Raw genomic sequence first — 26,767 nt, forward strand, 5'->3', positions numbered from 1 at the left:
TCCTTCTTCCTTCCTTCCTTCCTTCCTTCCTTCCTTCCTTCCTTCCTTCCTTCCTTCCTTCCTTCCTCCTTCCTCCTCCTTCCTTCCTTCCTTCCTTCCTTCCTTCCTTCCTTCCTTCCTTCCTTCCTTCCTTCCTTCCTTCCTTCCTTTCTTCCTTTCACCTGTCCACACTAACCAATTCTATCTCTTCTCTGTTTCCTCTTTCCTGACTAACTATCCAAACATAATGCAAATTCCACCCCAAAACACTGATATTTCTAAAAGTCTGATGTTAGACTCACAACAAAGGAGAGACATATCCTATTATATTCTCATCAACTTTTTTACTGATACCTCTCCTCTTTCTCTTATATTTCTTATATTTCTCTTATTCCTGGGTTAGAAGGTATTATGTACAATGGTGCAGTGGTAGGAAGCCTACTTATAACCAGCAGAGGCTGGATCACTCCTCCTCCTCCTCCTCCTCCTCCTCCTCCTCCTCCTTCTCCTCCTCCTCCTCATCCTCGTCCTCCTTCCTTCTCCTTCTCCTCCTCCTTCTCCTTCTCCTCCTCCTTCTCCTCCTCCTCCTCCTTCTCCTCCTCTTCTCTTCCTCCTTCTCCTCCTCCTCCTCCTTCTCCTTCTCCTCCTCTTTCTCTTCCTCCTTCTCCTCTTCCTCCTCCTCCTTCTCCTTCTCCTTCTCCTTCTCTTCTTCTCTTCTTCTTCTTCTTCTTCTTCTTCTTCTTCTTCTTCTTCTTCTTCTTTTTCTTCTTCTTCTTTTCTTTCTTCTTCTTCTTCTTCTTCTTCTTCTTCTTCTTCTTCTTCTTCTTCTTCTTCTTTCTTTTTCTTCTTTTTCATCTTCCTCCTTCTTTCTTTTTCTTCTTTTTCATCTTCCTCCTTCTTTCTCCTCCTCCTCCTCCTCCTCCTCCTCCTCCTCCTCCTCCTCCTCCTCCTCCTCCTCTTCCTTTGTCTTTTTCTCTTCTTCCTGGATGCTACTGGGCACATCTTTTCTGGAGGAGCAAATACTAAACTATTCCTTAGCAACTCATTCAATTGAATGAATTGCTCGTTCAATTTTTTTCCCATTCTATCCACTCTGTACCAGAAGATATAGAAGATAGAATACTAAAGTGGTGCCAAGAAAATTTGAGTTTTGATCCTGCCATGGATATTTAGTAGCTGTATGACTCTGGGAAATTTACTTCCCCTACTTCAGTCCCAATTTCCTTATCTGTAAAAGGAGATCAATAATAGCGCTTATATTCAATATACATAAGTCACTTTGTAAACTTTAAGGTACTGTATAAATTCTAGTTATTATGAGGATGATGTTACTTCCTGGAATTACAGTTGGCCATTAAAGTGTCCCATTGTTCCAACTGTCTTTGACTATCCATTTGGAATTGAAGAGAATTAACTTGCCTTCTCTTTCCAGCCAGTATGTTTGTGGTCAGGCTAGACTGACTAATGGGAGTATTTCCCTTCAGTTCTGACACTTTTGAATAGCCAGAGTAAAAAGTGCCAGATTTAATAGAGGTTTTGTGATATGGAAATATGCTTAGCAGGAGCTGCAATACCTCCTTGCCATATTCTTAGTTATGCCATTCTAGTCACAGGATTTCTGGGGGTTCAGCTGAACTATGGCCAGTCAGCTACAGTAGAAACCCAGAAATGAATATTCCCTAGATTGAAGGTGCTGTGTTCAGTGGCACGAAGCCTACTTATACCAGAGGCTGGATCAAATTCTAAAACAACTTTAGGTGGTAAGAGATAGAAACAGAGGCAATTAAGATCACTTTTTAAAGAATTTGAATATAAGCAATCTTTTAACTGCCATCTTCCCCCCAAGTTATGTAAGAGACATTGCAGTAGAGTGGATAGAGAATTTTGGCCTTAAAGTTATGATGATCTGAGTTTATGCTCTACTTCTAACACTCAAGGGCTGTGCGACCCTGGCCGAACTGTTTTGTCTCTTAATGCTCCAGGAGATTCTCTGCAACTCCAATGCACAGACTAGGCATTGATCTGCTTTAGTAATCTCTTTATTGGAAGCTTCCTATATGCTAAAAATTTCAGTCCAAAAAAAAGTTTTACTCTAAAGTGCTTTGCCTTTAACAGAAAATACTCCCTAATGACTTAAATTTTCCTCTAAAACCTTGTTTTCTGTTTCTTAAAGTATTTTAATTCAACTTTTCTTTATCTTCTCTGATTTTCCCCAAGCCTCTTAAATCAAAGACTGCTCCCAGATAGGTCATTATGTGTTTTCATTCTGTTCCATGTATTTTTTTTTCTTTAGAATCGACTCTCAAATTAAAAAAAAATGTTAACATCTGTCTTTGCAGATATAATTCTAAAAAAAAAAAAAACTAACTTCAACTACATTTTATCTCTCCACAAACTTTTATTTCCTTCCCTAATATTCACTAGCACAGTTATCTGTGCTTTCCAGACTTCCTTCTAAGGCATATTCATCCTTTATTGAAGGTTTCCTGTTTGTGTTAGGGCTAGGAAATCCTGCTTGAATAGATAAGGAAGATCCCTCCTGGGAGGGAGAAATTAAGAATGTAATAGCAGCATTGAGGAATAGGAGGTTGAAATGATGATGGCTTAAGAAGATGCTGTTTTATCCTTGGTGATTTTATTACTAGAAAAGCATCAACCATAGTTTGAGTCTTGGACAGACTTTGATCTCAACCCCTTCTCTCTAGCTGGATGAGGAAAGATGTAACTTGGTGGTTTACATGAAAAAGACCTGGAAGTTTTCTTTGAACCAAGTGTCAATAGAAAATAGTAGTATGGAGTGTCTGCTAGACTGGCTAACACCATCTTAGGCTTCTATAATTTATAATTTCTAGCCGAAAGAAGGTAATAATTCCATGGTATTTTATGCTGGTCAGACCACATCAAAATTACTGAATCTAGATTTGTGGACTATATATTGACAAATTGAAGTATATCTAGAGAAAGGTGGGGGTCTAGAATACCAAGTTGGCCAACAGGTCAGAGAAACTTCAGAAGTCACATCAGAAGACAGATTGCTCCTCAATTGAATATGCCTCTGTAGCAATTCCTAATGATGGTGTTGGGGTAGGCATCTTCACATCCTGACTTCACTGACTTTCTTTAATTTCCAGCTAAAATCAGCTCATCTATGGAGACCTTGGTATTCATGCTGTATGTTATTATTTCCCAGAGGCAATTCTTAGTGAGGACAATATGCACCCCAGAGAAAAGGATTTGTGGAAGAGTAGGGTGTAATTATCTCTTAATATTGAATTTAATTTGTTTAAATCCAGAACTAGAAGGACGAGATCACATGAATAAATAAAAAAATTAAATCATTAAAAAAATTTAAATTTATTTCAAATTATATTTGAAGTGGTAGAAATACAACTACAAAAAACAGTGTAAGAAGTGGTGACTAAGGATAGCCATTTTGATTCATAAATCTACAAAGCTGGTGAGTAGGGCCATAAAAAATTTACATGAAGATTGGCTGAAGAAACTGGAGATTTTTACCCCGTATAAGAGAAGATTTAAGGAGGACAAGAGTGTTCTCATTAATTAGGAGGAACATGAGTGTTCTCATTAATACAGAGAACTGTCAAGTAGAAGGATTAGATTGTTCTGATTGTTTCTAGAGGACAGAAATAGTACGAGTGGGTCAAAGTTGCAGAAAAGCAAAGTTAGGCTTATTGTAGAAGGGGAAAAAACCTTTCCCATCCAAAAGTGGAAAGGGTTGTCTCAGGAGTAAGTAAATTTTAAAATATTAAAAAAAATATTTAAAATTTGAAAAATATTTTATTTTCCCAATTTCATACAAAGACAATTTTTTAACATTTTGTTAAAAATTTTTAAATTTGAGTTCCAAATTATTTCCCTCCCTTTCTCCCGCCAGCCCAAGATGGTAGGCAGTTTAATTAAGGTTATTCATGTACTATCATGCAAAATATATTTCCATATTAATTAATGTAAAAGAAAATAGAGATAAAAATACAAAAAAAAGTGAAAAATAGTATACTTCAGTTTACATTCAGCCTCAATAATTGGATAGCATTTTTTTGAAATGTGAATAGCATTTGTAATAATGAATTTTTTAGAATTGTTTTGGGTCACTGTATTGCTGAGAATAGCTAAATCATTCACAGTAGATCACTGAACAACGTTGCTGTTACTGGGTACAATATTCTCCTGGTTCTACTAACTTCACTTTGTATCAATTCATGTTAAGTCTTTCCAGGTTTTTGTGAAAGCATCCTAATCATTTATTCTTATAACACAATATTATTCCATTTCAATCATATACCACAATGGCTTTCCTTTCAATAACAAAAACTGGGACAATTACTATCAAATCTTGATAATCTGATCGAGCATCCCTTACAACAAGTGATAGGCCTTTAGGAATAGCTCCAAATTGCTCTCTAGAATGGTTGAATCAGTTCACAATTCCAACAACAATGCATTAACGTCCCAGTTTTCCCACATACCCTGCAACATTCACCATTATCTTTTCCTGTCATTTTAGACAATCTGAGAGATGAGGAGTGGTACCTCAGAGTTGTCTTAATTTTCATTTCTTTGATCAATAGTGATTAAGAGCACCTTTTTAGATGACTAGAATTGGTTTCAATTTCTTCATCTGAAAATTGTCTGTTCATATTCTTTGACCCTTTATCATTTGGAGAATGGCTTGAATTCTTATAAATTTTAGTCAATTTTCTATATATTTTAGAAATGAGGTCTTTATCAAAATCCTTGAATGTAAAAAATCTTCCCATTCTATTGCTTCCTTTTTAATCTTGTCTGCATTAGTTGTTTGTACAAAAACTTTTTAACTTAATATAATCAAAATTATCTATTCTTGATAAATAATGATCTGTAGTTCTTCTTTGGTCACAAATTCCTTCCTCCTCCATAAATCTGAGAGGTAAACTATCCTTTGCTTTTCTAATTTGCTTATATCACTCTTTATATCTAAATCATGAACCCATTTTGACCTTATCGTGGTATACAGTGTTAGGTGTTCATCAATGCCTAGTTTCTAACATACTAATTTCCCATTTTCCCAACAGTTTTTGTCAAATAGTGACTTCTTATCCCAAAATCTGGGGTCTTTGGATTTGTCAAACACAAGATTATGTGGTCATTGACTATTTTGTCCTGTGAACCTAACCTATTCCACTATCACCTAGATCAACTACTCTATGTTTTAGCCAGTACCAAATGGTTTTGATAACTGTTGTTTTATAATATAATTTTAGGCCTGGTATAACTAGGCCACCTTCATTTGCATTTTTTCCATTAATTTCCTTGAAATTCTTGACCTTTTGTTCCTCATGATGAATTTTATTATTATTTTTCCTAGGTCTGTAAAATAATTTCTTGGGAGTTTGATTGGTATGGCACTGAATAAGTAGATTAATTTAGGTAGTATAGTTATTTTATTGTATTCACTGGGCCTACCCATGAACACTTGATATTTTTCTGATTGATTAGATTTGACTTTTTTTGTGTGTGGAAATCCATAAAGTTTGTTTTTGCCCTGAGGAAAATTGGGGTTAAATGACTTGCCCAGGGTCACACAGACAGGAAGTGTTAAGTGTCTGAGACCAATTTGAATTTAAGTCCTCCTGACTTCAGGGCTGGTACTCTACCCACTGCACCATCTACCTGCCCAGTCCATAAGGTTTTTATACAAAGTAACTGAGAAGAAATAAATCTAAGACATATATAATTTAGTTCATAATTAGACAACCAAGGAATGATATAAAAGGGACCAAATAAGTCTCTTTCTTGAATAGATGTCCCTTGTCTTTGGGTCTATTTTAAGCAACAAAAACTTCTATTTTCAATGAGTTATTAATTTTTCATACATATCACCACTAGCAAATTCCAGAGATATTTCATAGAAATAGCTATTGTTGTGGTAATGATGGTGGTTACATGGTTTTTTTTTTTTAAATCAGCATTATTCAACATTTTCAGGAAATTATCTGACCTTCCTTACATTGAATGATATTAGATTAGAGGTACATAAATGACAAAATAGAGACAGGGTTGATTTAGAGTCAAGAAGACCTGAATGCAAATCCTAGGTCAGATACTTGTTATTTGAATCTAGACAAATCACTTAATTTCTAAGCCTCAGTTTCCTCATTAATCAAATGGGAAAAAAATAGCACCTATCTTGCAGGGAGATTTAAATAAGATAACATAAAATATTTCACCAACTTTAAAGTGCTTTATTAATTCTATTTAATTATTAACTCAATCATCACCACTACCATCAGCACTATTATTACCACTATTACTACTGCTAGTGTGGCTCTTCTGCTCCTGCTACTACCATTACTACCACTACTACTCCAACTACTACCACGACCACCATCACTACTACTACTACTACTACTACTACTACTACTACTATACTACTACTACTACGACTACTATTACTACTACTACTATTACTACTATTACTACGACTACTACTACTACTACTACTACTACTACTACTACTATACTATCAAAATGAGTTTTTCATTCCTGTTGCTTTCATGCTAGGAAAGACAATCTATTCCAGTCTACTTCTAACAGTCATTTTTGCATATGTTGCATATTTTCATCTATAATCTAATTCTTTTATCAGAAAAAAGATTGCTTATTTAATCACCATTGATAAATGCACACAAGTAAATAGAATCTCCACTAAATGGACCTCTAAATGTCTTTTTTTAATGTGGCTTGGAGGTGACTTTGGTTTCTCAAAGATTTTACTGGCACCCCAAGCTATAGCATATCTTCAGAAGCTGGGAAGAATTTGAGTCAGCCTGGGATGGATTACTCCTATTGCTTAATTAAGTATCTGTTTACATTATACTATTCTGTGTGAAGTGGATTTAATTGTCTATTCTAGAGTCTGATTTAAAATAAACAAAAACCATGTTTAGGAGCATGTTTATTATCTCATTTACTTTAATTCTATAAGGTTTGTGATTTCATTAGCGCAGATATTCTTCCTCTTCCCCCTATAGGTCATGTGTCTTCTTTAGGACATCATAAATGATAGTTGAGAAGTACTCACCCTCCAGATAACCAGGGAAGAATATTTTTTTTTTACTCTTAATTTAGTTGGTTCTTAAACAACAGTGTTAGATGAAGAGTATTTAAGATGCTCATGAAACCTCGTTTAGATGAGCTCATAGAACCTTAGTCTTTGACTTATTCTTGGGCTTTCACAATTCACCGATTTCAAACTTTCCAGTTCTGGAATGTTGTGCTTGACTTTCCTATGCAGGGAGAATCCATATTTTTCATATCAGGACAACATTATCATCTTGATATTAGACAATTTGGTGAAAGGGCTTGAAATGTCTCAGTTTTTCTTATATTTATTGGGGCCAAATAGTATAAAATTATCATTGTTTGCTATTGTCTTGGATAAACAATTATGATTTTCTTCTCACTAACATAAAAGAAAATAGTTCTCTATATCACAAACTTCCTAGTTCTCATGGTACAGAATTCCTTTCTCCTGTTCCTCAGCCCCTCAACAAACCAACAAATCCCTTCAGATCTTTTTATGGGGGGGGGAGTGAAGGGGTTTGAACAGTTTTTTCTCCTATTATTTCATTTTAGGATGTTGGGATTGAAACCTGGAAAGGACCTTAAAAATAGGCTTGCCACACCCCTATCCTCATTTATTTTTAAAATAATTTTTTAAACTGGTGGATTTGACAGTTATCAACAAAGATCAACATTTCCGTATACGAAGAAGGTTACCATTTCACTTTCCTCAATTTTACAAATAAAAGAACTAAAGGCTAGGAAAATTGAATGACATGACTAAACTCATATTGCTAGTAAATAATGATTCTGGAATAATAATCATAATTTATTAATAATTAGCTAATATTTATATAGTGTTTTAGGATTTTCAAAATGTTTCACATTTGATATCTCATTTGTTCCTCACAGCAATGAGAAATGAGAAAACAAAATGAGAAAAATGAGCCTGAGAGAGGTTGAGTAATTCTCACTATGACAGTTGGTAAGTGAACAAGGAACTCTAATTCTGACAATCTACCCATTTCACCATCTAGGTCTTTGGAATTCAGGTTTGCTGCTTTCAAATCCCATATTCTTTTGACTAACTGCCTCCATTCTTTCCATTTACTTCTTGGGTCAGTCTGCTTGTATCCTTTGGCAGTGGTGGGGAGGGAGAAGAAGTGTTCCTTTCTCTCCAGTGACCAAGTCAATGAAAACAATACACATCAATCTCCTAGAATTCTTCTTCAGTATTTACTCCATTATATGATCAGCTAGTATTTTCTCGGTCCTGACTCAGTGCCCAGGAAACAGTCTACTAGATGTTTGGGAAGACAGATATGAAATAGTTGACACTTGGGAATATAATATTAGTAATGTGCCAGGTAGAATCTTTTATTTAGGGCAGCCTGGGAGATTCATCTCTTTAAATAATAAATCCTTTACAAATCCTTTGATTTACAATCAAAGCCCCTCTTCTGTTGAAAAAATTTGGTGACTAAGAAAGAATAACACATTAAGGACCCTTTTAATTAAGATTTGCAGACTAAGTGTTCTGTTTTGTTGTGTTTTATTTCTGTTCATTTACTTAAAGGCCTAATGGCAATGGGAAAGCTTAATAAGTACTTAAATATATACCTTATACATGTTGTGCTTTTTGGTCATGTCTGACTCTTTGTTGACTCCATTTGGAACTTTCTTGGCAAAGACACAGGAGTGGTTTGCCTTTTCTTTCTCCATCTCATTTTATAGATGAGAAAACTGAGATAAATATAATTAAGTGACTTGCCCAGGTTTACACAACTCATTAAGTATCTGAGACAAGATTTGAACTCATGAACATAAAAATTCCAGATTCCAAGCCCAGCACTCTATCCATTGTTCCACCTAGCTACTAATATTTTACAAATAATGTATGTATATACACACATATATACACATATTCTTTTTGGCTACCTCCTTCTTAGGTCACAGGAGAAAAGAATAAATTCCATTGTGGATAATCAAATGGAGTAATTTACAAATTTATTCTTTTAAAAATGTATATTTATGTTGGTGCTTTTTTTTTCATTATATTCCTTTCTCAAAACACTACCTCTCCTCAACAGCTCTCTCAAAACAAAGAAAAGTAGTAACGTAATACTGACTGAAAACGTGATTGCTAGACAGTATGTGCCATATTCTGCATTTATAATTCTCCACCTTTCTAGGAGAGGATGGATATGTATTTCATCCATAGACAAGCTTGTCTCAAATCCCTATTCCACTCTACACTATCATGAGGAATTGGCAAGTGTTTATTAATCTTCCCACACTTAGTTTGTAGCCCTAACTAGGAATTTAAATCATTTTAAGGATATTATCATGTGATTCAACTCTATAATGTTATCAGTGGTTAAAACATTTTTAGGGCTAAAAACTTGCTTGGATTCATTCTATTCCTTTCCACGTTTATGATGACTAAAGAAAGAAACAGCCCTTTCTGGATCAAACTAAGTCTGGTAATCTCTTCTCTGGCAACTTGATGAGTCAGACAGGAAAAAAAAAAAAACTTTTTCAATTAGAGATACAATGGAATGGAACCAAACAAATTATCATAGAATCTTAGGCATAGACTCAGAAAGCTAGCAGGACATTAGAAACCATTTAGTTTTAGCTTCTAATTCTACAGATGAGCAAACTAAGGTACAGAGAAGTTAAATGACTTAATTAAGGTGGAATCATTGGCTAGTATCAGAATTTAGATCTTTTGAAAGATGGCAGAATGTAGATATTAGAGTTAATAGCCTTGAAGTTAGGATAGCTGAGTTTTGAGTTCCAGCTGTATTTATTTACTCAGCTTGAGAAGCCTCTTAGAATGTCAATTTCTTCATCTGTAAAATGGGGATAATAACATTTGTAATGTCTCCCTAATAGGGTAATCATTAGGACAATACTTTGGAAAACATTTCATTATTTTCTTAACCCATCTAGGATTAATGATTATAACTTGAAAAAAATACATTTATATTATTTCACTCTATTTCCTGTGTCAGTGAACTGTGACTAAAAAAGTAACCTCAAAACACTAATACATCAGCCTTTCTTTTGATTGGTGCTAAATGTTCTCCTTGTCTCTGAGTCTTCTCTGATTCCCCAATCTTCTCTAAGGAGAAGAGAACTTGATTTATTTCCATTAAGTTGTATATAATGAATTCCAAGTATAGAATTTCTGCTCCTCCCCTCAATTTTCATTGTTCTTCCTTTTATTGGGATGAATCAGAGCCATTGGGAACAAATATTTATTTAATTGTAAAATTGTCTTCATTAAAAGTATCTGAATTTCTCTTTGGAAAGTGAAAGGTTAATAGTATACAGAGAAAAAAAATTCCAGCAGCTCACAAATCTAAGCGTAATTATGTATGAACATGAGGCTTTTATTGCTGTCAAAATTAATCACTTTTCAACTTCCAGCTGTTAAAACCCTTCTGGCAGTACTCCAAGCAATTCCCCTACAGTTACTTTTCCTTCAATTAAATCCTGGTGCAGTTCACAGACTCCTGTTACATAAGGAGCAATTTTAAAATGGTCTTGGTATTTTTTTGCTTGTCTTTTTTTTTTAAACTAGAAAATGACAGAATACAAGGTCTGCTCTTCTTACTTCTCCATTTCAACTTTTCCTTAATCTTCAAGTCTGAGAAACAAGCGATGTGGGATTAAAGCATTAGTGTTTATTATCAAACACTTTATATGTGCAAAGAGTTTTGCAATCAATTTTATTAGAAATTTCTCACCACCATCCTCTAAGGTAAATTAATGTTGTTATGTTCTTTTATTTTTGCAAATAGAGAAAAACTGGGTTGGAGAAAACAGCAACAGAGAGAATATTTAAATTTACAGCTCTCTGGGTATTAGTCCCTTGGTTACCTCCTGAGCAATTGGTATCTTCACTGGTAATGCTAGCTAGCTATTTATTCCCAGAAATACCAGTATATAATTCATTTCTCCTCATTTTCCTGCCCCTCCTCCCATCTTTTAATTTGTTGCCATAGCTACAGTACTCCAATGGATGGTCTCACCAATACACCAACATGGAGACTGTATCCCATTTATACTGGTCCATTCTCTGCCATTTTGTTTATGTTTTCCCATAAATCCAATCTATATAACCAACTTAATTTAACTCATATTTCTTTGTGATTTTCTGTGCCCCAATTTTTTCCCTTATTTTCATGTGCCCACCCCCGATTTGTTCTTCTAAATTTTCCTTCTTTTGTTAATGATATCAGTCTTGGAAAGTCATCTGTAGTAGATATTTAATAAATGTTCATTGACTATTTATTATTTTACTCTTTCCTCTGTTTCCTCCCCCATCCAATCACTTGTCTCCCCAATATTTTATCTCCTTTCCACTGCTATTGTTGCCACTAGTTTAAGCATTAGGGACTTATAACCTGAACCCTGGAAATAGTCTCTTGACTAGCAGTCTTTCCTTCAATCTCTTTCCTCTTCAATTTGTTTTTTACTTTATCATCTCCCTAATACATTGACTGGATCTTGCTCAAAATCCTTCAGTGACTTCAAAATCCCCACCTCAAAATCCTTCAGTAACTTGATTGCATATTAAAAAAATCCAAACTTTTTTTTGCCCAGCATTTAAGTAGATTCATTATCTATCTCCACCCTATCTTTTCATCATTACACAGATTACTCCTTGTCATGTTTTATTATAGATAATGAGTTCTGGGCTTGGAGGCAGGAAAGCTTTTCTTCCTGAATTCCAATCTGGCCTCACACACTTAGCATCTGTGTGACTCTGGGCAAGTCACTTAACCCTGTTTCCTTCAGTTTTCTCATCTGTAAAATAAACTTGAGAAGAAAATGGCAAGTGAGTCCAGTATTTTTGCTAAGAAAACTCCAAATGAGATCATAAAAAACCAGACATGACTGAAAAATGACTAAACAACAGTTTTATATCTGTACTGCTCCAATAGTTTCCTTTCATTGTCTCTGTCTTTTCCTGCATTTTCATGTATAGTATATTCGTGACTGAAATGTTCTCTTTCAAAATCTCTCTCTTTCTCTCTCTCTCTCTCTCTCTCTCTCTCTCTCTCTCTTCTCTCTCTCTCTCTCTCTCTCTCTCTTTCTTCTCTCTCTCTCTCTTCTCTCTCTCTCTCTCTCTCTCTCTCTCTCTCTCTCTCTCTCTCTCTCTCTTTCTCTCTCTCTCTCTCTCTCTCTCTCTCTCTCTCTCTCTCTATATATATATATATATATATATATAATATACACTAGAGCTCCATATACCTAGAGCTGGAAAGTTGCAACTGCTAACCCAGCAGTTTTTCATTTTAGACCCTGGGAAATGGAGGCCAAAAGAATGGCCTGTGGAACATTTTAGAGGCAGGATCATACTCCAGAACTAGAGCTTCTTCTACTGTTCCAGACAACAGGTAGGATGCTGCTACCCTCCTATTCATTTGAGATCAGATTCCACCTCCCCATTAAATATTCCCTAAAATTCCAACTAAAAGTGATCTTTGAATCTTTCATCTCACTTTGTCTGAATCTCTTTTATACATTTATATTTTACCTTACATTATGGGAGTTACATTACATTACAATCATAGGAATAAGTGGAAAGAAAGCTGGCTATGAATTCAAAAAGACCCTATTTAGGGGCTATCTTTGATATATATATGAGCTGAGTGATCCTGAGCAAGTCCCTTCCCCTCTTAGACATCTAGACAACTCTATAAGATTTTAAATTGTAGAGCATTTATCAATCTGTGTTGGGAGAGGAAATTCCTTATACCAGTCAAACAATATATCCAGTTTCCATCTTTTATTTTGGAGTTACCTATATTACATCCCCAGTTCTCTCCTACCCTCCCTACCTTTATACCCCCCACTTATATTTTATTAAATAATAAGCTCATTGAGGACTTCGGGATTATGCCTTATTTCTTTTTTTATCCATAAAATATTGCATATAAAAGGTGCAGCATTAATGTTTGCTGAATTAAATTGCATGAGTTTATACCCTACCCACTGAAGAAGAAGATTCCCCTCCAGGTTCCTCTATCAAAAGGATGGAACAATGTGAGGAAGTCTCTGTATTCTGGCTGATTGGTTCATGCAGTGTTAAGAAATCTGTCCCTTAATTCCAATTAAGGAATCTGTCCCTAAGCTCCTGTGGGATTTGAGAGACTGAGGGAACGAGGCAACTACTGATGAACTTTGAATTATATTCATAATTCTTATGAATAGCAACATCAGCTTACCATGCTTTACTGCTTGCAATAAACAGTTCATCTGATCATCACAACAATCCTGAGAGATAGGTAGATGCAGCTACATTGTCCATTTGACTGGTGAGGAAAAATGCTCAGAGAGGCTGGGTCCCACAGCTGGGAAGTATCTGAGGCAGGATTGGAGGTGTTTCTTGCCTTATTCATTAATCCCCTTACACTCTCATCACAATTTTCAGTCAGGACATCCTCTCTACTCCAACTTGGACACCGCACTCATAAGAAAACTAATGTACAAAAAGTTTAAAGCAATGGTCCAACCTTATAAAGATAATCAGCTTTGAAGAAATGGGATATGAAGAACTCCCATATCTGGGAGTCTGAGTCAAAGGTTTTGTTTTTGTCTTTTTTACACCACAAAGAGATAGATTTCAGTATTTGTAGGACATTATTTAGAATTTGTCCCTCTGAATTTGTTTTGCTGGACATGGTAGAAAAACATTAAGGGATTAAAAAACTTTAAAAATTATTTTTATGTTAAAATTTGCTCAACAAGGGTGGGAATTACTGTGAGGGACAACTTAATTATAAATTCTTGTGGTTTAAAAAATTAAATGATAAAATGAAGACAAAAATAAAAAGAAATAATCATCATAATACAATAAAACACAATATAACATATTATAATATGATATGTTTAAACATTTACATTTTTATGCCTTTCCTTTCATGTATTGAAATGAATATACATTATTGAACAATTCAAGAGTTTGAACATTGCTCTTATTAGATGCACTTTCTAGGATCCCTTGAAGAAGGGAGTTTTTTCTATGGTGATAAAAAGATAGCAGCAGAGATAGCTTTATACATAGCATCGTATACCCACTAGCTGGGTGATCCTGGAAAAATCATTTCTTTATTCCCCTGGAAGGAATTTCAAAGTCTGTCTATCCAATTTTCTCATTTGTGGATCAGTAAATTTTAGGCCTATGAGTATTGTGCCTTATTCAAAGTCATATAGGAAGAATCAGAAATGGGGTTTGAAGCCAGACATTTTCACTCCAGAACCAGCATTCATTCCCTTATACCTGCCTCCTGCCTATCTGCTTCTCTACATATGAAGAATGTCTATAGGAGGTATCCTACTATCACTGATGCCCTCGATAATTTTTAGTGTTGCAGAGATTGATGAACCTTACTAAGCCCAGTACTTTTAGTTCTTGAGTTTTGTCACCTCCTCTTTTCCCACCTCTGCCATTTTCCAGTCTTGATTCAGAGAACTTCAGAGATATCAGGTCACTGGTCTATTCTCATTCCTGTTTACTTCCCCCTCCCTCCCTGTTTCTTCTCATAGTTTTAGTAAAGTATAGGGTATGTCCTACAGTTCTTAGAATAAGCCTATATTTCACATCTTCACCAGTGATAATAGAATTCTATGCGACTGAGATATTTTCAGGAACAGAACAATTTATTGTTGAGCTTCTTGATATGAGGTAGCAGCTGGCTTATCTTATGAATATATGCATAGGAGTCCATGGAAACCTGAAGGTAAAAGATTTAGGTAAAGAACCTCTATGGCTAGGTGGTCTTGAGCCATAGCTTCCACCTTGTCTGATTTCAAGGGGCTGATGGGAAACATGAGGGAAGACAGAAATTCAGGAAGTCAGGGAAATTACAAGGCTGTGTAAATACTGTACTAACAAAATACAGTGACTTTCTATTTTGTACGAGAGATTACATTCTGCCTTGCTCTGAGTCATGAGGATGGAATGAAGAGGTTGGCAAATAGGGGAAGGGCAAAAAGTGAGACTGTCTCTTGCTGTGGGAAAATGGAGAATTCATATTGACAGTCTTTGCCATTCCTTTGCTCAGGAAGCTTCAGTGGGAGTTACAGTTTTTAGCATCAAATAGTCTTTTCTTTTTGAAATTTAAAATCCTTTCCAAGTTGGCTAACCTTCCTTTCTCCTCCTGTCTCTTTGTCTGTCTGTCTCTGTCTCTTTCTCTGTTTATTTTTGTTCTTCTCTGACTGTTTCTCTCTTTCTCTGTTTCTGTGTCTCTGTCTCTCTCTGTGTGTCTCTCTGTCTGTTTCTGTATCTTTCTCTGTCTTTGTCTCTTTCTTTCATACTCTTTCCATATCACTTATTTTTTAGTGGAAGGGAAAACCAATCCATAAGACAAATTTAAGCACAACAAATCTGCACATTGGCCATGTTCACATGTTTTTGTCTCATTCTGCATCTTGAATTCAGCTCCTTGTCAGGAAATGGGTAAACTATATCATTACCTGTCTTTTGGAATAACGATTAGTCATTACATTGATAAGAGTTCTTAAATCTTTCAAAGTTGTTTTTCTTTAAAAAGTTATTTTCCTTATATAAATTCTAACCTATCTTTCTAGACTGGTTTCAACCTTTTTTTCCCTTACATTCAAAATTCCAGCCTCAGAGGCCTTGCTTGAAGTTCTCATCCACAAAACATGCTATCTTCTGCTTCCATGTCTTAACACTGTCTTTCATGACTGATGTTCTCCCTTCTTACCTCTAATTCTTGGTTATCATTAACTTCCTTAGAGATTTTTCCTTATCTTCCCAATTATTAGTGCTTTCTTTCCCCTCCTCCCTTGAATTTACTTTATAAATACTTTATTTGTTATCTATGTAGTTATTGTTCTCTCCTCTCAGTAGGATATCTATTTCTTCAGACACTATTTCCCTTCTGTCTTGGTATCCCTAGAATCAACAATGTGCCAGACATAACGTAAGTACTTAATAAATGCCTGATCAATCAAATTGTCATTTTTTTCCTATAGAGACTTGAGATCTATGACAATATTACATTTCTGAGTTAAAAAATTATACAAGATTTCTTGTCTAATCAGAAGCCTCATGGAGTAGCTATACTGTAGAATGTTTGTTTTGTACCAAAATAAACAAAAGTATATTAAAGCAAAAATCTCTTTTGTGATACTATCTTTTGAAGTCATTGGTTAGTGATGATTTGTGAAGTAAATTATATTTTTGCCTGAACTCACCTGGACTCAGGAAGCAATAGAGGGTCAGCTTTTCCCATCTCTGGCACTCCCCTCCATGTAGACTCAAGAGGCACAGAGGTGCTACACACTTGAATCCCAGCTCTATCATTTACTATTTATTGTATTATTGTATTTACTGTATTTAGTACTGTGTACTTAGTACTGTGTGACCTTGGATTCCCCTATCTAATCTCAGTTTCCTTGTCTGAAAAATGGGGAAATTGGGTTAGATGATCTCTGAACTCCCTTTCAGTTCTTATATCCTATTGGTCTAATGTGGAAAATTTAGTGGGGAGTTTCCAAATTTCCTGCCACCATCATGCCTTGAGATATAAAGACTGAGCATTGTGAGGGCCATGTGGCAACTTTCTCCTTCTCTGTTTAAATTGCTTAGTTGATTCCCAGGTTTATTTTACTCCTTTCTGAGTTTGACTCATGTGGAATGTTCTTCCTAGATCCTGACTTTTTGAATAAATTATAGCTATGGGTGGCCTGGTTTAACTCTAACAAGGGCATACAGAAAATCCCATTTTTTAGGGTCTAAGGTCTTAGATTTACTTTGATGATGGGGTGAGTCTCGGGGAGAATGTTGTCCAAAAGACAGAGGATTGTGGGAGGAATATTTATCCTATTTCAAATGGGATTTAATCTGTATCTTTAAAAGGAATTTAGATTGATATCCTCAAGGAATTCCAGAAATCATTTGAACTAGCCCTTGCATTTTACAGATGAAGACACTGAGTCCTGAGGGAGTTTTAAGTGATTCAAATTCATACAAGTAATAAAGCAGGCCTTCTGATTCCAAAATTGGGGTTCTTTCCACTAACAGCTCTGATTCAGACTATCATTTTTGTTAATAACTTTAGGTAACCACAGTGCTTTTCTTTGTTAGAAGAATTTGATTTTTCTTCAGCCTGAGGAATTCCAGGTATAAGAACTCCCTCCAATAATTCAATTCTCAGCTAATCTGTGATTTAGCAGATAAATTAGCAGAAGTCTTTTCTCATTTCCTTACTTGATAGGTAAAGGCAAAGGTGGTGAAATAAATTCAGGGACTCACCTGAGCAATCCAAATCCTCTCTGAATAACTTCACATAAACGCCTCCAAGTTAATTCTGAGGTGGCAGAATAACTAAGAAGACAGAGTGAAACAAATTTCCAGCCCAAGACAACTTAAAATGTGGTGAGAGTGGAGTGTAATCCAGCATAAGCTGGCCTGGGTAAACCAGCAGCAGGTCTTGGGGATGATTTAGCCTACAATAAAAGGGTCAAACAACAGGTCAGAAGACTATTACAAGGGATATTTTGTTGGCTGTGGATATAAGACTTTGTCACCCAAAGGTGGTTCTGAATCACAGTCCTCAGTCAAGGGGAAACACAAACACTTGTCACAGTCTCAGGACAAAAAAAGAGTACTTGTGGTCACTCTCCTTTGATCATATTACCTTAGGATATCTGAAAACTTATAGATCCCTAGAATTAGCACTGAAAACTACAGCATATACAACATGAGACTTAAAAATAGGATTGGCCAAGTGGAAAAATAGGTACAAAAGCACACTAAAAAAATAATTCCTTTAAAAGTTAGAATTGGGAAAATGGAAGCTAGTTACTTTATGAAACATCAAGAAACAATAAAACAAAATGAAAAAAAAATAAAAAGTAGAAGAAATAAGTGAACTACTTCATTGGAAAATACAGTTGACCTGGAAAATAAATAAAAAAGAGATAACAAGAATTATTTCAGATATAAAAGGAATGATAAGAAAAGAAACTGTATGGCATCTTTCAAGAAATTATCAAGGACTTCCCTGATAAATAGAAAGCAAAATAGAAATGGAAAGAATTCATCAATTGCTTCCTGAAATAGTTTCCAAAATGAAAGCTTCCAATAATATTATAGCCTAATTCCATAGTTTCCAAGTAAAGGAGAAAATATTGCAATCACTCAGAGGGAAACAATTCAAATATTATGGAACCACAGTCAAGATAATACAATATTTATCAGCTTCTGAATTAAAGGATCATAGATTTTATATTATAGTATTCCAGAGGTTAAAGGAGCTAGGATTAAACCAAGAAGCCTCTATCCAGCAAAACTGAATATAATTCTTTAGAGAAAAAAATGTATATGTAGTAAAAATGGTGGACTTTCACATCTTAGTTGCCTCTATTCCTGAAATATCACTTTTTTCATTTAAATTTTTTTCTTTTTTTTTTTAATATTAGCTTTTTATTTTTAAAATGCATGCAAAGATAGTTTTCAACATTCATCCTTGCAAAACCTTTGCATCATTACTTTTATTCATTTTGGATATATCTTATATTTATTTCTCACTGACCATGTTGTCTCTTGCCAATGAAGCATAATATCCTTAAGGACAGGGTCTCTCTCACTTTTGTATTTGTATACCTAATACTGTCTGGCACATAATAGTACCTGATAGAGAGTAGGTATCTAGAAAATACTTGTTGATTGATTAGTTATTGAAATTAGAGTTAAAAAGGTCCTTAGAAATCATGAAGTCAAATGCCATTCCTTTCTAAAGCTGAGATTTCTTGGCTTGTATACTTTACCATGTCTGGTAAGCCTGAGGAACAAATTGTTTCAAAGGCATCCTATCAAACTGTACCCAGTCTAATTAAAAAGAAAATATATATGTGTGTGTGTGTGTGTGTGTGTGTGTGTGTGTGTGTGTGTATGTTCAGAAAATTGGAAAGGGAGTTCTGTTTATAGATACAGTCATTTTGGATTTGGCAAGATATAGTTAAAAATCACTTAGATTGTTCCTACTCCTTCTGCTTTCTGGTTTGAAATGTCCTGGCTTGCTGCAAACTCCTTATATGCAATATTTTCCATTTACAAAGATTCTCTGCATATACTGTTTTCTTTTTTTAGTCTCTTGAAAAATGATATAAGTGAGTCTCAGGTTTCCATAGCCCAATGCAAGACAGGGTTATGTGACACAATTTCCGCTCCTAGAGATGGATTTTAGAGACTGAGACATCATCTAGACAAAAAAAAAAGTGTCTGAGGCCAAAGTCTGAGTGATCTGGACCACCATAAACTGCCCCAACAAAAACAGACCTTGGAGACTGTGGTCATTGCAGGTGTACAGCATATATTTCCTTTAAAAAAATATTGTGTAACATATCCTTCTCCTCTCCACTTGGTATCTGCAAACATGTGCTATCCATATATTATCACTGCATGCATTTTTTAAAAATTGGCTCTTTTTTATTTTAAATTTTTTTCAATTGTCAAACATTTATTTTTTTCCTTCACATTCTCCTAACCTTTGGAGGGGAAGGGAAGAAAGAAAAAAACCTTTGTAACACATAAACACCATTAAGCAAAGCAAATTCCATTATTGACTATGTTCAATACTGTGCCTCATTCTGCATATTAGTCCATCACCTCTCTGTCAGGAGGCAGGTAGGATTCTTCCTTGTTAGTTCTTTGGAATCCTGATTGATCACTGCATTATCCAGACTTCTTAAGTCTTTCAAAATTCACGATATTATTGAATATATTTGTTCTCCTGATTTTATTCAAATAGAATAAAACTTTTACTTCAGCCCAGTCTTCCTAGGTTTCCTTGAAATTATCTATTTCTTACATCTCAATAGTTTTCCATTACATTCCTATATCATAACTTATTCAGCTGTTCCTTTGTTGATGGGCCATTCCCTTAGTTTCTAGTTTAGAAACTACACAAATGAGTAGATATTATTTTGGGGAACTACTGAAACATAGATATTCATATATTTAGATTTTGCTATCTATTTTTTTGAGCTTAGAAAGGGCAAGCAAGAAGCAAATCATCAGTATATCTTGCTATATTCCATGTTTTAAAAATGTATTTAAATGTATTCCATGTTTTGACCTCTTACTCTACCGGCCAGTCTCAAGAGGCAAGCTTTGGAAATTTAGGAAAGTTGTTGTTAAGAATCAGGCCTTTTGCTAAGGGTCTCCTCTCTTGATAGTTTATAACTATTCATGCATTTCCTTTTCCACTGGGGATAGGAGTGGAAAGGTGTACATAGAGATTAGTACTTTACATCTGGATTGTCTTGAGTTTTCCAGTGATAATTATACTTTTTCCAAGTCTAATTGATGGGTTCTTTTCAGGGTAATAAGCATTGTTTAGAAGACAAATCAAATAAAGCTATTTTCTCAGACTGGAAATCTTAGTAAGGATTCCTGCTTTTCCTCTATGGAAATTTGAAGATTTAATTTGGTCTTGGTTTATGCTAAGAGCCTGTCTTTGATTTGGCTTGATGAGAATCTTGAAAATGTACACAAACAATTGCTTTGGAACAGAAGCCAGAATCCTTGGACAATGCTTGAAATATCCTCTGGTCTTTTATGGAGGTACCATTACCTTCAGGATATATGATCTGACAGGTAAAAAGACTACAATACGACTGGGTGATTTTTCTCTTTTGGTGCACTCAGAAAAATTGGTGACTGATTTTTTATTTGTGGGTGGGAACCTAAAGGTAGGTTGAAGGAACTAGAAATATTGTACACGAAGAGAAAACTAGGAGTACGCAATTGCTGTCTTCAAATATTTAAAGGACTATTTTTTAGAAGAGGAATAAGGCTTGTTCTGCTTGGCCCCACAGAATATATTCAGGAGGAATGGATGGCGATTACAGAGGCTCATATGTAAATGTGGCAGGAGCTATGATAAATGCTGGGGTACAAAGAAAGCCATGCTCAAAGAGGTCACCATCAATCTGCAAACAGCCACATGGAAACAAGGTACATACAAGATAAACTACAGATAATCAAGAAAGGGAAGACTTTAACAAAAAGGGGCTCTGTAATAAGAAGGCCTGGGTTCAAAATCTGGCTTGATATTTATTACCTCTGTGGCCCAGGAGTTGTCACTTTCCCTCTGGAGGGCTCAAATTACTCATCTGTAAAATGAGATGCTTGGACTAGCTGGTTCTCGAGGTGCCTTCTGACTATATCTAAGAGTCTATGATCCATCTGTCAAAGACTGATGTTTTGTTTTATTGTTGTGGTGGTGGTACATATATATGTATGTACAGAGATACCTTCTGATAAGCCCTAACTTTGCCATCCAGGACTATCTGATCATTATGGAAAAATTCAATAAGAATTTACTGGGTGCTTGTATTAACTTCACTTTTTATCTCTCCTTTCTCCTATTTATCAAACTGAACTTGCTACTTTTCATCTCCCTTCAGGTCTTTGGAAGCTGGTGATCCTCTGATCATTACGAATTTGAAAAACAATCCAACTATCTTGGGATGAATAGGGCTGGGTTTGCCTATTGACTGGCAGATTCTATAAAGCCCTCAATATCATACAGGTAAAACACAGGAAAATAAAGAAAATGACCCAGAACACATCACTGCCAGCTTGGATGTTCTGTCAGGATGACAGAAGCAGGAGGTATGAAAACATAGACTTTCTGATTTTATGAAATGTTTAACTAGAAAAAAGACTTGGAGGATCATATTCCTGCCTGTTTGGAAGCACTGAGGTGCCTGAACAGCAATCATCTAGGTATATAAACTGCAGTTACAGAAGGGTTCTGGGCCTGCCCATGCCATATGCCTTGTAGGTCTCCAATTAACTCTGCTAAATTTTCTTTGAGTTTCTCTAATGACCAAGTTGCAACCTTTAATTGACAACAATTAGGAAAATCCAATGTTTTTCTTCCTTGTGGCCAAAGTAAGCTTGATATGCACCTGGATATCTGAAACAGAGAGGAAGTTCTTTAGGTGTAGTTAGCTAGGATTGGAACTGAGTCCACCCAACCAGGAGATTGGAAACTGCAGATTTGTCATGCATTTGCTGAAAAGATTTAAGCAAAGGCAGCAATAACAAGAAATACAAGAAATTCTTCCCACTCCCTTCCCCTATCCAACATTTGCTGGAAAGTAGGTAATATTGAACATCATTATTTTCATTTACAGAGGTGACTAGCCCACCTCACAATGCTAGTGTGAACTGAAGTTTGGACTTGCCCTTTAAACCTTTGACTCCAGGCTTATTTCTTTCTAATTTCCATATCTAATTAAGAACAGTAGCCAGAAGACCTTATTAGGATCTGGACTGATATTAAATCTCAGAAATGGAATCTAGTTCAATTTGAGTGAAGAATTTGATCTCATTGTTAACAACAGGGATAGCAGCAAGCTTTATAGACACTAGACAAAAAGGAGTTGGTTGTAATCACTCATGATCAGATATTACTTTATTGTTTGCATGGTATTTACCCATATACATGATCTTATGTAATCAATTTATATATGATCTACATATGGGTCACATATATGTGGCAAAACAACAGCTAACATTCCTATTGTGCCTTAATGTCTGCAAAATGCTTAATATGTCACTTAATATTCACAACAATCATGTAAAGTATTTTTATTATAATAATTATTATCCTTGCTATTATTATTATTATTATTATGCTATTGTTATTCCCATTTTACAGATGTGAAAAAAAAGGCATAGAGTAATGAATACCTGGAGCAAAATTTGAATTCAGTTTTTCCTGATTTCAAGCCCATCATTTTATCCTCCCCTTATATAGATAAGTGTATACATATATACACATATGCATTTACATTTACACTATATATATGTAAATACATACAAATCTTTGTGCAATAATGTGTATATATACATGCATACATACATAATCTCATTTGACACATAATAGTCCTGTGATATGTACAATATATATATAATTATTTTTATATAATTAATGAGCAGAATATCGTAGTGTTCTCTCTGTTATTCACATACAAGGGCACCCTACCAACCTTCCATCCATCAGCTAGCATTTATTAGATACCTATTATGTGCCAGGTTGTAGGGATACAAGGACAAAAATTCAATAGTCCCTGTTCTCAAGGAACTTACATTCCATCAGTAGTAATAATATTTATGTATCTGGGTATAAACAAAGCACCAGCAAGTCATTATTATTATTAGAATCACGACAGCTTAGAGAAGTAGCATCAGGAGAAGGTGCATGCAAAAGGTGTCTCTAGGAAAATCTTGAAGGAAACTAGAGAGTCTAAAGAGATGAAGGTGAGAAGAAAGTTCCTTTCAGGCATAAGGCTCAGTCAGTCAGTACATAGGCATGGAAGTAGGAAATATGAAGGACTGACTATGAGAAACTGTAAGAAACCAAGATGATACAATGGCAGCACATCTGAAGGGGTCTTGCTGGCCTATTTCCCTCTTACCTGGTCTTTGGTCCTCCACACTTATTTGTCAAACAAAGGAATGAATGAATAATTGACTAGCTATTCTAGCCTTCTATCTTTGCCCCAAGCCTCTTGCACAATATAAGAAGCATCTCCCTTCCAAACTTTGCTGAAATTCTTGGTTCCAGTCACATTCTCCATTTCACTAGAGTTCTGCCAGGAAGTTTAGGGGCGAGGAGGGAATGATCAAATGCAGCAACCATTAGTGCACACTGCAGGCACTGAACAGCTGGAGAATGTGAACAAACAAGTCAAGCTGAATCTCCAGAAACACATCCATCACCCTCCAATGGCAGCTTCTTGGGAAGGGTAAGGGGGAAAGCTTGAAAAGTGGCCAGAGGCTGCAAGGAGAGGATAGATACTGGGGGAAGGCAGATGTTCCAAGCCACAGGCCTAAGACCTTCCAGCCCCACTATGGGAGTGTGGGGAGTTGGTATTCCCTGGGGTATGTTTGGAAATGAGACGACTGGCATAAGATCTTGTTAAGAAAGGAAAGTACCCGAGGGGTGGGGCCAGTCACTTCTCAAAGCCCAGGACTTTCCTCAAACTTGGTAAGTAGTGTCTCATGAATATACTTTAAAACGCACTTTAACAAGTTTCTTCTTATGTAATCCATTCTGGTAGAAAAAGTTCTAACATAATTTAGGTCAGGTCCCCAATGTTGTCCTCTTGATAGCTTTTTTGTTTCTCCATGTTCATTGCTTTTTCTGCTTTCCTCTTTCTCTTGGTAGTGTCAGGGACCCAAAAAGAACCAAGATCATAAAAACCTGATTTCAAGGAGGTGGGTAATCATTGAATTCAGTGTCTTGGATAGTTTCATGAACAGTATTCTCCTAATGTTCAGAGGGACTGTAGAACAGTGGTCCTCAAAGTGTAGTTCAAAAAATTGTTGGGATCTCTGCAACCCTTTCAGAGGGTCTACAAATTCAAATTTTTTTTATTTCTAATATAGTAAATAGCTATAAATATAACCCATGTGAACAAAAACTCTTTGAATAGATCCTCAATAGTTTTTTTTTTTTTTTTTAACAATATGAAGATACTGAGAACAAAGATTTGAGAACTACTGGTGTAGAAGATCTTCCCTGTTGTGAGGGAGAAAGGTAAATGGTAATGTAAATTGAACAAAGCTTCCTAATTCTCTTGCCTGGCTCCCTCCTGAGAGACAGAAAGAGGAGTGGGATGGTGGGGATTTTCACTTTGGTTCAGCTGACTAGTTGTATGATGTTGGGAAAATCATTTAAAGCCTCTCATTTTCTATTCTCTCAATTTGAGGAAATTGAACTAGGAGGTCCCTAAGGTTCCTTGAGCTCTAACAGTACTAGTACTTTCCCAGAATCAGGATACACCTGATTGTAATAATGTTATGAATATCATTTAACAAGAATGTTGATGGCAAGCAATAAAAATATAGTCAACTCTTCCTTATTTACTCTAATAGAAAAGAGTGGAGGTACAGGTATTTTAAAATACCAATCAATCCAAAATTTAAGATCATGATGAATACTAAAAAAACAAAACAATAAACATTTCTTTTCTGCTTGAATGGATATTAAATGTAATATTAAGTGTGTTGCAAAATGTAACTTGAAACCTCAGAGATTGCACTAAATGATGACAAAGAAATAGGTACTAATCAGTAGGGGAAGGATAATCTGGGATTAAAAATTTGAAGCTGGCAATTCACAGAGATTGCACGGACAACTGTGGTTAATTGAGAGATTACTAGAAATGCACGAATAACAATGTAATTTTCTATAGATGATAAATGTGGACAGAAGAAAAATGATTGGATTTTTTAGGTCATAGAAATTAATAGGAAGGGAGAAAGAAAATAACCATTTATTAAGTGCATATTTTGTACCAGGCATTGTGCTAAACGCTTTGTAAATATCATCTAATTTGATCCACAGAACAACCATTGGAAGTAGATAATATTATTATTCCTATTTTACAACTGAGAAAATAAAGTAGATAAAGTTTAAGTGCCTTGCCCAGAATCTAGCTAGAAACTGTCTGAGGTGGAATTTGAATTCAGGATTTCCTTACTTCAGGCCCAGCACTCTATCTAGTGCAACACTAAGCTACCTTCATCAAATCTCACTACTCAGCATTTATGAGATATCCAGTAATATTTTTTTAGGGACTTTAATATAACCCTATCTAATGCTAAAAGTGAACAAGGGAACTTCTGATTTTTTTTGTCTCAAGTTCAAATCCCTAACTCAGGCACTATTGACCCATTAGGTAAGCACCCAGACCAGAAGCATTAGTCTTTAGAAATCACCAATCTCTGATCTATGCTACTAAATGGAAATGAAAAAGCAAAAGAAGTCTTTTGGGACCTGAAGTCTCACCTAGTATCAGTTCAACCCATCCACAGTTCCACTGATCACTCTCTTCACAATAACAAAAATTTAACTTTTACTTCAAGGTTTACAAAGTGCTTTACCTACTAAATTGCTTTATGCCTTTTGATCTTCACAACAACTTTATGAGGTAGAGAGTGCAAATATTATTCCCATTTTATAGATGAATAAAGTGAAGATTGGAGAGACTGAGGGATTTACCTGAGATCAGAGTTAGAATTCTACCCTATGTTTTCCAACTCTGAAGTCCAGTTTTCTTCTTGCTACATTGAATTCCTTGGTCAAGGCCAATGAATTCATCGTGTGCAAAATATAAAAAAGATCTATCTATCACCTATCAAGTACTTTGCTTGACCTGTTTTTTTTTTTTTGAAAAACAAAAACAATTACATGGCCACTGGACCAATGTAGAGGCAAGAATCCTACTGACATAACCCTCCTTCCCCTCTTGTTCAATTTAGCTTCTTTGATTGACTTTTTATTGTGGGATTCTGGAAGAAGTGAAGAAATAACAGGTTTTTGGCTGTGCCCTCTAGCCTATTCTGTTCTGTCTTGTTGGCTTTAAGAAGTTCATGAAGCTTTGTAATGTTGCCAACTGCCTCCTCGGGTGTTTTGTACAAGCAGCATCCTGCTTTCCATGTGCTCAGATGCAAGGGATATGTAGGAAGTTGGCCAGGAGACACAATCTCACAGTCATTGGCACGTGGGTGGGTCACAGAGAATGGGAAACTTGTGAAGTTTGGGGGAAATGCCATCATTTGCGTCAAACTTCTTACAGATTCTCAAACTTATAGAGTAAGGGGTTTTGGCTCCAAGAGAAATGGATACATTTGTTGGTTTTGGAATAATTGAAT

The 26,767-nt window shown here is 35.5% G+C and overlaps 1 long non-coding RNA gene across 1 annotated transcript; it reads left to right on the top strand.

Annotated features, from left to right (window-relative positions):
* Positions 1-7,950: 7,950 nt before the first annotated feature.
* Positions 7,951-21,665, top strand: LOC127550942 (uncharacterized). Its single transcript, XR_007950982.1, has 3 exons — positions 7,951-8,026; positions 20,911-21,049; positions 21,502-21,665. It is a non-coding gene; the product is annotated as an uncharacterized LOC127550942 (long non-coding RNA).
* Positions 21,666-26,767: the final 5,102 nt, after the last annotated feature.

The sequence above is a fragment of the Antechinus flavipes genome, chromosome 1 (assembly GCF_016432865.1).
Source record: "Antechinus flavipes isolate AdamAnt ecotype Samford, QLD, Australia chromosome 1, AdamAnt_v2, whole genome shotgun sequence".
In the NCBI taxonomy this organism is placed as follows: Eukaryota; Metazoa; Chordata; class Mammalia; order Dasyuromorphia; family Dasyuridae; genus Antechinus; species Antechinus flavipes.